The following is a 14,756-nucleotide window of genomic DNA, read 5'->3' as shown; positions in this document are numbered from 1 at the left end:
CGAACCACCCTGCTAAAGGTTGGTTCAGCGTTGGTTGTGTCCAAACTGTTATTTGGCTTAGGACTCACTAGCATTAACTTTGAAGATACGGTACGAATCCTTGGACCCACATATAATGATGTAGTGCACCAATCATCTGGTGCGTTTACAACCAGCCCAGTCATCTCCATCATGGCTGAGGCCGGATGCCTTCCCTTCCGACTAGCACTCATACAACGTCTTTTGCAATTAGCAGTACGACTCGTTGAAAAAAACCCAAGTACGATCGACTATCCGGTTGTAAAACGAGCTAAAGAACTCCTGTTAGAATCTGCAGGATTCTCCCTTCCGAAGGTAAGCAGCATTCTAAGGGACACTGATAGATATTGGCATACACCAACTCCACAAATCAACAATCATCTGGGAAGCACTATCAGAGCGGGAACAAACAAGGAAATCGTAATACCAAAGTTTTTAGAGTTCATCGCTGATCGCTACCACTCACACACACATGTTTTCACTGATGGCTCTAAAGATGGAAACTCCACTGGTGCTGGAGTGGTTATAAGTAGCGATCAATTCAGTTACTGTTTACCAGGTATTTGCAGCGTCTTCTCTGCAGAAGCATTTGCCTTTAACGCTGCTGTATCAAAGTTGCATAAACAGCAAAACACAATCGTACTGACGGATTCCGCTAGTTGTCTCGATGCCCTACGGAGTGGTCGATCTAAACATCCATGGATCCAATCTGTCGAAAAATTCGTAGAAGGCCGAAACGTCACATTCAGTTGGATTCCAGGGCACTCCGGCATTACCGGAAACGAAGAAGCAGACAGCCTTGCTAAACAAGGAAGAAATGAAGCTGAACTCGACATCCCAATACCATCTCAAGACGTCATACATGCTATCAAAAGGAACATTTGGCACCACAGCCAAGCTCAACTGAGGCAAATCAAACCTACATCAAGGAAGTATCCGGATCGGAAATGTGCTTCCGAACAACGCATTTTAACACGGATTCGAATAGGACACTCTCGACTCACCCACTCGCATTTGCTGAACAACAACCCTCCACCAATATGCAGATGTTGCGGAGTGCAACTATCAATACAGCATATATTAGTCGACTGCAGGGAATATGCTCAAACACGAATCGCTTGCGGGATCAATGGATCATTAGCTGAAATATTGGCGTACAACCCACGGAACGAGGCAGCAGTTCTACAATTTTTCAAAGATAGCAACCTATATAATGAAATCTTATCTTAATAATTGCCATGAGGAATTTGTTATGTAATATATTTTTACCCGACACGAATGCCACGATGATGGTAAAGTGTCGTTAATAAATAATAATAATAATAATAATAATAATAATAATAATAATAATAATAAAGTATCAACACTAAATCCTCCTGAGCCACTGAACCGCACCAAATTACCTGATTTTGCAATTGATTTCATCGGCCCGTCACCATCCGGTAATAACCTGCTTGTGATTGTGGATTACTTTAGTCGTTTCACAGAAGTGATAATCATGAAGCAAATTACGGCACATTTGACTGTGAAGGCTCTACATGAAACGTTTTGCCGTTTCGGAGTAGTCCATAAAAACCGATAACGGCCCCCAGTTCATCAGCAATGAACTCCAAGATTTTTGTAAACAGTTTGGCATTGGACACAGGAGAACACCACCCTATTGGCCTCAGGCGAATGGGGAAGTGGAAAGGATTAACCGTTCCATCGGAAAAAGGTTGAAAATCAGTCAGGAAACGCCAGGGGCAGATTGGCAATAGGATCTCAGGACATTCGTGTTCATGCACAACTCAACACTGCATTCTACGACCCCTCAATCTTGATGTTCGGAAGGAAGCTGAAAGACAAATTACCTGGCTTATTGATGAAAAGATCCCTCAGTTTGGAGAAGATTTATGATCGCGATCATCTGCAGAAGATGAAAGGATCGGAATATGCTGATAATCGGCGCAGGGCAAAGCAGAATGATATTTCGAAAGGTGATACAGTTGTTGCAAAGCGCATACAAAAGGAAAATAAGCTCTCAACGACATTCGACCCTGAGGCACAGAGAACAGACGTTGAGGCTCAAACTAAATATCTGTAAAAACTTGTGTAAGGATTCCTATTCGACTTAAGCGCCACTAACGGCGACTTCCCCACTTAAAAACCCTCTTTGACAACATGATGGCGCTGTCGTTGCGCAACTTACACTAGACACTAAGTGCTGGTAGCGCCAAGTGGCAATTTTCAACAGATAATTTATCGACACTAGCGTCAAATTGGCCGAAAATGCAAAATTTATAGAAGAAATCGGGAGATGCTAGCGCCACGTAACGGCGATGTTTCCACTTAACTTTACACAAGTTTCTGACTGAGCTTGGACGTCTGTTCTCTGTGCCTGAGGAGTATTCTGTCGTCGCTAGAAATGGCTCAGACATAACTATAAAATCAAAGGAGAGTGGAAGGGTCAATCACCGCAATGTGGCTCACTTAAAAAAGCTTTTACAGATACTAAGGACACAGACAAACAGACACAACTCTCGCAAGTCGTTCATCGAACAAGCATTTAACGGACAATTTAAAAGTATCGTAGTTGGTAGTGGCAGAGTCAATTCCCTTGCATTTGACGTTTACACACTACCGCCATCTGTTCAATGTACCCACCACAGCGTACTCAACAGATGGCGGTAATGTATCTATGTATTATGTCTGTTTGTCTGTGCTACGGATACCGGAAACAAGGATGGCGACATGTGAACTGAGAGGGACGTCGAGGAATCGTTACCAGCAGATCTGGACCGTACATCAACCAATGAAGGAGAAGCGGAAATGGAAAATATCAACCAACAGAGACTCTCGAAATCTGATACAGGTGAAGATACGAAGTTCCGCCCAAGAAGAGAGATTAAGCATCCATCGTGTTTCAAAGACTACAAAGTTGGTAACATTTATTAGTTTTGAGAAATATAGGGATGTAGTATCGTTCCTTCCTTTTATAATTAAAGTGGTTTGTATAAATCTTGTAATGCACATCCCTCAGTAGTTCTATACTTTGACACCCCTACCTAAAAGAGCGCCATGACTTGTGTGCCAAAAAGATAGTAAAGAACTCTAATTTCTTCTACCAACGAGACTAGACGTGCGTGCCAAAGTATCAGTGTAATATCCGAAACGACACGATTCTACAGTCATATGCTCAAGTTATTAACGAAAGAGAAAGTAGAGAGAGGTCCTAATGCAATGTTCAGCTTGAAATATGATTTCTAGACTAACATGTGAAAGGGGCGTAAGAGCCAAAATGTAAACAAACCATATTTTGCCACATATAGAAAGAATAGCTCACAAGCTACTCGATAAACACGAAAAAGTAGAAGAAAATATCACTTCAAATCATCAAAAACGTTTCTTCTTAAATGGAGTATTTCCAACTTTCAACTCTATGATGCATCTGGTTGTTACGCCTTGCACCAGAACTACGAATTATATTGTTTAAATATGTCAAACGTATTGAGTTTGTAGTATCTAGTCACGCCCGATTCATTTGAAATGCATCCGATTGATAGTTCACGTGTAATCAACGAACAAAAAGAAGACCAAAAAATCTCCGGGCGTAATTCCACTCTCACAAAATTTGCGAACGAAGAACCAAGGCGGAACAACAAACAAAAAATCCCGAGGGTGTACTTTCATGGCGTATCACCAGTGTTGGCAGTTCAAAGGGTGGAAGATCCGGGGGGTAACAACATGTATGAAATTATCAGGGCGTATGATGTTTTCTTCTCGATTTCACGACAAAGAAAACTTTTTTTTGAGTTTTTAGTGATGCATGATGATAGATTACACTATTAACTATATGTCAAGCTTATAAAATCATCCAGAAAATGGAAAGTCGTGAAATAGGATTAATTTTTAGGTCATCAAAATTCAGAAGCGATTTTCTCGACATGGTCATTTTGGAATTACGCCCTTTTCAAATGTTAGTCTAGATTTTTACATTACTTACCTTCCATTCGACACATTCAAGGAGCTGTCATCATCTCTTTAACACTACTAGTGAAAATACTACAAACTTTCAGTTCAAAATAAATTATTCTAGTTTATTCAATCGTTAAGGTTAAGGGTTATGGTCGTGCAAAAGCTGTCACCAAATCGAATAAAAAAAAACCCATAATCTTCACATCTGCCATCTATCCAATGTGCTGACAGCCACATGTTTATTTGTTTCATTTAAAACAGTCACGTTCCATTTAAATCTCTACTACAGCCAGAAGCTTCAGTTTTAAAATATTTATCGTTCATGTCCATTGGTTTCTCTATGCGATGAGAGTTTATTGGAATTCTGTTTGTTTTTGCATGCAGCAATTCGCTTTCAATGCGTGTGGAAAGAAAAACGAAAACAGATTCAATCAAAGCAAACAACGTGCGAAAAGGGCGCTGTCAATCAACTCATGGGGTGGCGTTGCGGATGAATGCTTAATAAAAATGCGGGAGTAAAAAAAAATATGTAAATTGGCGGAAAAGCACAGGGAAAAAAAAATTTACAGCTGACCTACTTGAATGCGTTTGTAATATTTAAATTTTAATTTATGCTTACTTTGTGCAGGTTTTTTTTTGATCTTGCATTTCTGCTGTTAACATCATCGGATTAATTATTTATTCATGGTCTACATGCTCAACAGCGCACTGCATTTTTGTTCTCCTGGCCTGCTGCGTTTAATGTTTGCGTTCTGTTATTTTTCCATTTACGACACTACACATACACATACTCGGACATGCAATTTTACTTTACGGAATTTTAATGGAATCGCTTTTTAATTTTTTTTTGCTTGCTTGCTTGTTTGGGTATCATTTCCTGTTTCTTTGAATGACTTTTTAATTGACAATTAATGCTAGCCTCTGGGGCGGCCATTTTAAATCTGATTTTAAGCTGAGCATGTAATGCATATTGATTTACTACTTCAGTGCTCGGAAAAAGTCAAGGATTCAAGCGAAATGTGCCTACTTTGTAATTACGGTCCTTTTTTGGATTTTTTTTTAGTAACAATTAAACATTTTTTTAAGACATTTTTTACGCTTACGGTTTTTATTCAGTTGACAAACACTTCTACGCTGTATCAGTTTTAGAAATTCAATTATTTGACAGACATTTATGGAATTTTAGCTTCTTGTTTAAGGGGTAACATGCTTAATAGATGAGTTTAGATTTAAGAGTACACGACAATTTAAACTTCCACCGATGGGGAAGACAATTATTTTACTGGGGCCTCTCTCTCCATCCAATATTCTCACACTCAATTGAGCTCATTCTCCGTTTATTACCACCGTTATATTTAATCAATTTGCAAATTATATCAGCTACAATTAATGACATTTATATCAATTTTATCGAATTATTTAATCATCATTTGCCAAAATTAGTCGGCTTCTCGTTCCTCGGCTTCGATTCAGCATTGTTAACTTTCACGGTTGGCGCAGTAGGCGGAAACGGCGGGGATGCGAACGGTTGCCATCGTGATTCAGGCCGGAGGAAACAAGCACTCATCATAATTAACCTGTTTCGGACCACTCGAGCTCGTCTGGCAAACAGGTGAAAGCTCCCGAAAGGGAATTTATGCCAAAACATAACCTCAATCGGGGCACGCGAGGGAAAGGGCAATCGTTGTTTGGGCGTGTAATTCAATTTCGATGTAGATGTATACTTTGTGTAACTGTTTGGGAGGGGGCGGGAGGTGTGCTGGGAACAGAACAAATACATAGTGTTACGCTCAGACGCAATGCAAACTAATGGTCGGGCGAGAGCTAAACGGTTGGCATGCAGAATTGAGTTTGTGTAAATCTTTGATGGTTGATTCGTGTTTTCCATTAACCGATGGTGGTTGGCGGCGGTGGCGGTTGGTTCATGGGAATTTTAACTTTAATTAAAAACAAATATGCATTTGATAACCGAACTACTTGTTGATTTCGCTATCAGCAATGGAGTGGTTGAGGAAGTTCCTGTTGATTTACAGCTGTGAATGTGGCTTGAACATTCAACAATGCATCAATAAACTTTCAACTTGTCACTTTAAAATTCAAGTTTCAATACAGACATATGGGTTGGCTTCAAGCAGTGAAAAAATGCTTTAAAATCGAGTGAATAGTTTAATGACCAGATAATAATTCAAGCATTACTTTGTAGGGATGCCAGCCTACACAGAAAATCACGGCTATACACTGTACAGAAACATCATCCTCTGATCGAATGAAACTTCAGACCATTCAAAACAAAACACCGAAATCGCTTTTTCGAATGATACCTGTAACCGGATGACGGTTGTTTTGAAATCAGATGATTTTCCTCTAGAATACAGGATGAAAATTGTTATGAGAAGGGATAGGGCCTTCAGTTGAAATGCGTAATGCTCTCTGCAGAATGACTGTCATACTAAATGGAAATGCATATAGTATTGGTTCAGCTCCATAACGCAAATCATTCAAAACGATGATTTAAATAATTCTATCGAATGTCATTTGCTGATCTGAGCTGACAAACGAGGTGGAAGCATATGCATCGCTATCAGAGCTGTTACGAACATAGGTAAAGGATGAAAACCAATTTTTGGCTAATTGTTTGGAAAAAAAATAATGTTTGGACCACGAAACAATTTTGTATCCATAATGGAATGGCTTATTATGGCTATTCAGTAAGGAAATGCAGATAATAAAATTATAAATCTAATTAAAAGCACTTGCATGTCACACTATTCTGAAATGTTTGTCCTCGGAGTGCCGTATGTTTTATAGCTAATTTTCAAACGAAAATCATCCTGTATTTTGATGACAGTCATATGAAGGTTCATCATCTGACGACGAATTCAACCATAAGAAAATCATTCGAAATTCGAATGCATATTGTTAAAGGACTCGAGCAATGCAATAATCATTCGAAGTATTGCGGATGTTTTGGTTCAGTGTAGAACATTTTAAACAGTACAATATGGGAAAAGCTAGAAGATCATGGACAATCAATTTGATTTTCTCACAGTAACTTCCAGTGCTAAGTCCGTTTCTAACTAAAGGGTGTCCCACATAAATTTGCATCACGGAGGAAAACGATGTAGAAAATTACTCATTGAGTATTTTCTCTTGAAAATTTGGGTAGAATTAGTTTAGAGTGTATTGTTAACACTGTATTTTTATCGCTGTCAGTTTTTCGAAAGTTGGAAAAAATGTCGTCACCGAAAAGCAACGTCGCGAATTGATTTTGCGCAAGCACCTGGTAAATCCTCAGTTCTCTCATCGGGACATCGGAAAACAACTCGGAATCGTGCAGTCAACGGTGAGTCGTGTGATTAAACGTTACTACGAAACTTTGAGCATCAAACGGAAGAAGAAATGCTGTCAGAATGGATGTTCTATTAGTGATTAGGATCACAAGCGTGTCGTGAAAGCGGAATCCCAATGCTTCGGTCAGGGATGTGGCCAAAAAGTTGAATATGTCCAAGTCTTTCGTTCAGAGAGCCGAGGACTGGAAGGGACTGCATACATACAAAGTGCAGAAGGTTCCAAATCGTGACGAACGGCAAAATACGGTGGGAAAGTCACGGGCCAGGAAACTGTATACCCAGATGCTGACGAAGCCTCATTGTCTCATTATGGATGATGAGACTTACGTTAAGGTGGACTTCCGGCAGCTTCCAGGGCTATTGTTCTTCACCGCCCAGCACATGTTTGATGTTCCGGAGGAAGTAAGGAAACAGAAACTTTCATAGTTTGCCAAGAAATACATGATTTGGCAAGCGATCTGCTCATGTGCCAAACGGAGTGCGTCGTTCGTAACTACCGGGACAAACGGGGAGTTCTACCTCAAGGAGTGTCTACAGAAGCGTCTGTTGCCTCTGTTGAAGCAACACGAGAGCCCTACGATCTTCTGGCCGGATCTAGCTTCGTGCCACTATTCAAATGTTGTCCTGGAGTGGTACAAATCCAACGGGGTCACTTTCGTACCCAAGGACATGAATCCCCCCCCCCCCCAACGCTGCGGAACTAAGGTTCATCGAAAAATACTGACATGAAGAAAAAGTGGGTTTCCGTACAGAAGAAGCTACACCCAGATGTTGTACATAACCTAATGAGTGGAGTTAAGTGTAAAGTGCGAGCATACGGTTATGGTGTTGAAGTTGAATGAAATAAATAAGCCAAAAGCTTACTAATGGTAATTTTCTACAGCGTTTTTTTCCGTGATGCAATTTGATGTGGGACACCCTTTAAATTAGTTAAAATTTTCGGAGGCTAATTAGGACCCGATTTGGAACCGTTGGAGCATTTTGAAAAAAATATATATTTTGCATTAGTCAAAGTGTGTAGTCTCTGCAGATTTTTGGGAATGATGTTGAACTCAAAGGAACTCCAATGCTTTGAAGTTCTGGTAACTTTGTACAAGTTCTGTTAATTTGATAGGAGTTCAGCTAGCTTTGTAAAAGCTAAGCGATCTTTGTAAAAATTCATCGAGTTCGTGTAACTTCAATAATCTTCGAATAAGTGCAGGAAATTGTTCTATGCAAATACTGTAGAAGTTCAGAGAACTTTGTAGAACTTTATCATATTTAGTATAAATTTAGCAAGCTTTTGCAATATTTAGCAAATTTAAAGAAATTCGTCGTTCAAGGATTTTTGTTTAACTTAATTGAACTTTATAAAATTTCAGGGACTTAGAGATGTTCAGGGCACGTCGTAGAAATCCAATAAATATAATAGAAATTCTGGGACCTTCAAAGAATTTCAGAAAACTTCCAAAAAATTCACGAAGCTTTGAAGAAATTCGGGAAATATTCGTGAAAACCATTTTTATAAATCTGACCGTTTATTTTCCGTGGATGTAATGGGTAGTGTTTAGGTTTTTACACTGAAGTTCTGTGTCAAAGTGAGCTGCAAATATCAAAACGAACATAAGTGAAAGTGATCTGTTCTATTTACTTGTTATTGTTTGACCACGTCATTCAATCCACAGTGGTGCCAAGGGTATCAAAACACGCGATTTTTTATTTACGCTGAAACGGTTGAGTAAAGGTACTAGGTGTCTTCTGAAAAGTTTCTCGGGTTACTACACTCCTTATGGTAACATAAAATTAAAGATTAATCCACAAATTAATCCACAGATAGAAAATTTATTTTTTTAATATGATGAGATACAAAATAATTTTTTCGGCTGTACAAAACATTACTGTGAACAACTTTGCTGAAGATTATAACTTTCTAGTTCTATTTGTGTGGAGACATCGCTAAAATCAGTTTTGTATCTGTAACTTTTTCTATTATATTTCTACATGTTTGGCATGTTCTACAAAGATGTTAGAAATAGCAAATTACATATTTTTTCAAAAGACTACAAATTGCTATCATTAATAGTTGAAAAGTTACTTACATTTTTTGGTTGAAAATTACCCAACTTCCAATACCAATAACTCCTGAACGGGCAAAAACGAGCAGGCCATTCTTTGAGCAATTGAAAGTATAAGCAAATGCAATGGAATGGTGAAGAAACCAGACCGCCCCTTCTTCTTATTCTTCGCATTTCAAGCTTATTGCATATCGCATATTAGCTTATTGCGTGCTCTCAACTAAGTGTTCTAGATGCACTTCCACAGTTATCAATTGAGAGCTTTCGATGCCTGTACCATTTTTGCATTGGTATAATTGTGTGGCAAGTCCAATCATACTTCTATGCCCAGGAAAGTCGAGAAATTTTCAACCCGAAAAATTCCTAGACCGGACCGGGAATTGAACCCAGCCACCTCCAGCATGGTCTTGCTTTGTAGTTGCGCCTTTACCGACTGAGCTAAGGGAGGCCCCACCCAGACCGCCCCCACTTGACCCTTAACCGAAATACTTGCATTGAAACTTGTCACTTTTCAGAAGTTGAAATGGCGATTTTGTGAAACCACGGGACTGTTATCGAGAAGGTGTGGAAAGAGGCATACATATGGAAAACAAAAACCATGTTATCTCAGCAGTTATAAGAACTAAAAAGTTATAATCTTCAGCAAAGTTGTTCACAGTAATGTTTTCTACAGCTTTGCCGAAAAGAATTATTTTATATCTCATCATATTAAAAAAAAAACTAAATTTTGCATCTCACTTTTAAGTGGATTAATCTTTAATTTTATTTTACCATTAAAAGGAGTGTTGTAACCCGAGAAACTTCTCAGAATACACTTAGTACCTTTAATCAAGCGTAAATAAAAAAGCGCGTGTTTTGATACCCTTGGCACCACTGTGCGCTGTATCTAATCCCGGTACCTACACACTACAAAAAAGGCATGTAAATTTCAGTGCCATGAGACCGACACATGCAAGCGGCCCTTTTGACATAAGAATCAGTTGAAAAGGACGAGAAAATCAATTCAATCAAACGCACTTTTCGTCGAGTTGCATATGTTTCGGTTTCAGGACACTTAATTTTACATGCCATGTTTGTTTACGTTCCATGATTTACGTCAAAGCTGAATTACGTCTGGTGTAAAAATAATAATTACTAAGTGTGAATAGACAAGTGCACGGATGGATTTTTATTCACTCACTCGAGAAAAAGTTACACAAGATGCGGGAAATGTTTACTAATAATGAACACTAATGGTGGTAAGCTCCACCTCGGACTAACTTTTAATTCCGACTCTGTATGGATCATCTGTCAAATGTTTGCTTGGAGTCGTGTTGATTAACTCTGATGTCGACGTCAAAGCAGCGGGATGTAAATAATTCGACGATAATACCGGCTGAGACACTATAAATTTTCGTTATTCAGCTCCAACCCAAGGGGTTGGCCACTCTACACAGTGAGCCCAAATCAAACTTGGGCACACCCTGGCGCAGTCATTGGCGCTGTTTGGCACCCATGGTTACAATTGTTATGATCTTTAAAGTTACTGGCAATACTGAACTTTTTCGTCAAAATTTGTTATTGATGTTGCCACAATATAATCAAATTATCTTCAAAACAACCGTGAATCTCCACCAAGTCTCGCCATGGATTCTCAAAATCGTTACACCCGTGACGGCAGTCGCATCCACATTTCCCTCCAGACGACGAACAGCTGACAGCGGTATCTTGACCTGACAGAGGTATTTCCCTCCAGACGAAGAACAGCTGACAGCGGTATCTTGACCTGACAGAGGTTTCCAGCCATGGTTAGACGATAACTAGCGATGCAGCTCCCACTTAGAGGAGGAAAAGCTCAGCTTCATAATTTTGCTGGCCTGGGAAGCGATTGTTCTTGGGGTTGCTGTACACCTTGAAGCTGATCGAATTGTCCTGCAGGGTGTACGGGTTGGTGGACTCTGACATGTGTAGTTTCGCTTGGAAAATGCAATTTTAATTTTGCTACCATCATTTCCATTCATTCAATGTTGTTCAAGTGCTGGATGCTGCGTAAGAGTGGTTCGACTGCGATGGTGTCTCCCATATGGACCATGGCGGTACCCATGTTCTTCGGGAACTTTATCCTGCAAACAGGCAGAACAGATTGAACAGCTTATCGGTATTGGCTGTGATGTTATCGAGTCCGTAGACCATCATCACTGCGCCCTGTTGCTGTGCCGGTTTAATGAAGATGGCTGGTCCGTTTCGAGTCAGCGGTGCTTCCTTCATCAGTCCAACGTGTGTTCCGGCCGGTGTTGGTTTCCAGTTTTCCGACGGATGATACTCGAGCGGTGAAAAATTCGGTGCAAATCCGTTTCCTCCACCAGCTCCCAGAAGGGCTGGTTGACTAATGATTGACGTTCGTTGTGCGGGGTCAGCCTTCCGCCGAAGATGGAAGGATCGTGTACCAACGGAGCTCGTCCGTTGCAGGCATCCTTGGAGACGGATGCATCCAGTGTGTAGTCCCTACTGAAGTCCGTGTCATTTTTGAAAACATTGAAAAACAAAACAAAAACAAGAGCTGTTAAAATACCAGGTTGCCAAACAAGGCATTATTCAAAAGCAAACAAAAGTCAGTTCAATGACCTCTTGGCACTGCCGGTACAGCTGCGGTACACTGAGAAAAATGTTGGCGCGAAATAGGTGTGTAGAGTGACCACCCCTTGGCTCCAACCAGTATTATCCTCGGATTAAATCCCGATCAAAAATGACAATTTGTTTTGCTGTCGACGTCGATGTTAGCCAAACATTTGGCAGATCCTAAAATTAGGGACGGTATTAAAAGTTATTCCGAGTTTGAGCTTATCGTCATTAGTGTTCATGATTAGGAAACATTACCCGCCGCTTGTGCCACTTTTCTCGAGTGAGTGAACTCAAATCTATCCGTGCACTCGTCTAAAGGGTGTTGCACCGTCGGGGTTAACCTCAATCTGGTGACCATTCAGTGGTACTGTTTCCGATGACTTAGATTTGGAGGAGGAATTCAGACCGGTTATAGGAAAGTTCAGCGCTCACCAGCTAACGAACGCAAACGGCCTTAGACTCATCTATTTCGCCGCCTCTAAGAACATATGGCCATACGTAGTACCTACTTCCAGCATAGCCTCCCATATCGGTACACCTGGAGATAACCGCAGCTGACAGAATCGCAAATCGACCACGTTTTGATCGATGGAAGGCACTTCTCGGACATTATCGACGTCAGGACCTATCGCAGCGCAAATATCGATTCGGACCACTACCTTCTAATGGTCAAGCTGCGCAGTGCCACAGGCGGACATAAACGTTCCCCGGAGGAAGCAACCATCTCAGCCGAGTCTGAAGATTGGATTGTCCAACGGTAAAATCATCAACCACCACCTAGACATCGCATCATATGGCATCAAAAGGTCATCACCCGTATACACCGTACAACGAATCAGCAGAACTGCAGATACGGTCTATCCAGACCGGACGGTGGGTGCCCTTTGTGCTAAGCCACTTGCTGCAACAATAGAGCGATCATCTCTGCGTCATCGTTATCCCGGTATATAGAGATAAGTTAATTTTTTTCTCAGCCTATGTTTCTTTTGTAAATATTTTTTTGTTTGGTGTTTGATTTGCTAATATTAAGTAATCCCCATGCAGCGTTGAATTTCCTTTCTTACAAATTATTATTTTTATTATTATTCATTATCTTATTAAGTTTTTTTGCACATATTTTATTTTATTTTTTTTTTAACGCTTTGAGCAATTCACTCACAGTGTTGACTTCCTTTTCTTGTTGTTTCCTTTCCAATTTCAATCCATATATTTGAAATTTGTGGAAAATATAAACATTTAATGGCTAAGATTGCAACCAATTCCTTTGCGGTGGTACCTTAAGTCACCGCAATGGATGATACAAATAAAGGCGGGGGTTTGTCGCTTGACATCTCTGATGATGAGTCAATAAAGTCTCCCTCATTTGAAAAGCTTGATAGCTCTGAGGAAATGGATACCCTCGAAGAGCACCTCGATCAAACCACCAGCAAGAACACTGGAGCCTATCCAAAAGTGAAATCTCTACCACAGCCCCCTTCTCCTCCATCGCCGCCTTGTCCTTCTGTGCCCCCTACTCCACTCGTTCTTCCGAAAATATCAGCGACCCCCCGCCACAAGGATTACCCTGATGATTCGAAAGGTCCGTGGGTTGTTTTCTTCCGGCCAAAACAAAAACCTTTGAATATTTCTCGGATTTCGAAGGATCTGACAAAACATTTTTCGGCCGTAACCGATATCTATAAGGTGACGCCAAACAAACTGCGCGTTACCGTTGATAACCTGAAACAGGCAAACCGGATTGTTGCCTGTGAGCTTTTTTCGATCGAATATCGAGTCTACGTCCCCAGTTGTGACGTAGAAATTGAAAGAGTGGTCACCGATTCGAGTCTGACTTGTGAGGATTTCCTGCAAATCGAATCTTTCGGCATTTTCAAAAACCGTGCCCTCCCGAAAGTCAAGATACTGGACTGCATTCAACTGCAGACAGTGTCGCTCATAGGCACAAACAAAAAGTATACCCTCTCAGATTCGTTTCGTGTGACCTTTTCAGGATCGGCATTACCTGTCACAATTGGGAAGGTTCGACTACCTGTACGCTTGTTTGTCCAACAAACCGCAGTACGATCAATGTGGGGAGGAGCATACGGAGGGTCCTTGTCATGCTAAACCAAAATGCATTTACTGTAAGGATGCTCCGCATGCTCTGAGTGATTGCTCGAAGTACAAACAGCAGTGAGAGAAACTAAAGCGGTCTTTGCAAGCTCGCTCTAAGCGCTCGTTAGCAGAAATTTTGAAAACGACCGCTTCATCTTCCCAACCCACCCTAAAAAGCAACAACACATTCCACCTCCTGCCAGATGATGATCAGGGCTCTGACTTAGAGGTTGGTGAGAGTAGACCTTTTGTATTTAACGGCAACACGAGGAAGCGATCCAAAACAAGCGTCACCCAAAAACCTCGTAAGGCCTCTCGTACGGACTCTCAACCTACCTTGACAAATTTAAGAGGTAGCGGAAATGTAGCAAAACCCCCTCCACCGGGATTTAAAGTTTGTAATTTTAACAAAGACTTTCCGCCACTTCCGGGATCATCCAAAACCCCAGATATCCCAGTTTTTCAGCCAGAAAAAAAAAACTGAATAATCACCAATAACATGCTCCCATGTTCACGTTTTCTGGAATTGTGGAGAGCATCTTCAATATATTCAACGTCTCTGACTCAACGAGGAACATTATTAATTTAGTGCTTCCAATTTTGAAAACTCTTTTAAAGCAACTAGCTTTTAGGTGGTCCTTCCTTGCATCGATCATATCTGTTGATGGATAATTTTCCGAATGAG

The sequence above is a fragment of the Ochlerotatus camptorhynchus genome, unplaced genomic scaffold (genome assembly GCF_037179485.1).
Source record: "Ochlerotatus camptorhynchus isolate MF236.1 unplaced genomic scaffold, CSIRO-AGI_Acam_v1.1 ptg000140l, whole genome shotgun sequence".
Lineage (NCBI taxonomy): Eukaryota > Metazoa > Arthropoda > Insecta > Diptera > Culicidae > Ochlerotatus > Ochlerotatus camptorhynchus.
This window is presented reverse-complemented; position numbering follows the sequence as displayed.